Below are 1,073 nucleotides of genomic sequence, written 5' to 3'. Positions count from 1 at the left end.
CTAGAGAGCATTGAGAATAGACAGAGAGAGGTTGACGAACAGAGATCTAGAGAAATAAAGCAGTTGGAAGAGCGGGTATCCAGTCTAGAAATTAGGAATGAGTATATGGGGAAAAAAAACAGAAAATGAGGAAATAGTTCAAGGGAATGAAAAGAACGTCCGAAGTGAGAATGAAAGAATGAAGAAAAGACTCCGTGAGATCGAAAGAAGATTAGAAGGGGAAGAAAGGGCAAAGAGGAAAAATAACATAGTAGTCAAAAGAATAAAAGTGGAGAGTGAAACAGGAGAAGTGGAAATAACAAATCTTTTTCGAGATATTAGAGTGCAGGTAAGGGTAGAAGGAGTCAAGAGAATAGGAGGGTCAAAAGAAGGAAAAGAAGGAATGTTTCTAGTAAAAGTGGGGAGTGAGGAGGAGAAAAAGAAAATTATGGAGAGAAAAAAATTATTGAGAGGAAGAAGGGAAAGAATTGAAGAAGATCTGACATGGAGGGAGAGGAAAAGGAGATGGCAAATAGAGCAGAGGGCTTGGGTAGAGAAGAAAAAGGGCCATATCGTATGGATAGGGAGAGACAGGTTATGGATAAATGGGGAGGAATGGTGCTGGGATGAAGAATTAGAAGAATTAAGGAAAAAAGGAAAAGTCTTGAGAAAGGTAGGGGGATGGGAGACGAAAAAGAGGCTAGAAATAAATCAGAGGGGTTTCCAAGCGGCAAAGGGGAACCAAAGTGAAGCGGAAAGAAGAGGGAGGGGAAGAGAGAAACGTGAAAATAGCTTTCTGGAATGTGTCAGGTTTGAAGAACAAGAACAAAGGATTCTGGGAGGAGTTAGAAAAGTGGAATGTGATTATGATGAGTGAAACTTGGGCAGATAAGAAGAACTGGAAGAGAATAAAAAAGATGTTACCGAAAGGTTATGTGTGGACAATGCAAGAAGCAAGAAAGGAACACGTTAAAGGGAGAGGGATGGGCTGTATGGTGTCAGGGGTGAAAAAAGAATTAGCAGTAAAAGGGAAAAAAGATGGGAACATGGAGGAAAAGGATGGAACAATGATAAGAAAAATTATAATTGGGAAA

Source organism: Belonocnema kinseyi, chromosome 1, assembly GCF_010883055.1.
Source record: "Belonocnema kinseyi isolate 2016_QV_RU_SX_M_011 chromosome 1, B_treatae_v1, whole genome shotgun sequence".
NCBI classification, from domain to species: domain Eukaryota; kingdom Metazoa; phylum Arthropoda; class Insecta; order Hymenoptera; family Cynipidae; genus Belonocnema; species Belonocnema kinseyi.
This window is presented reverse-complemented; position numbering follows the sequence as displayed.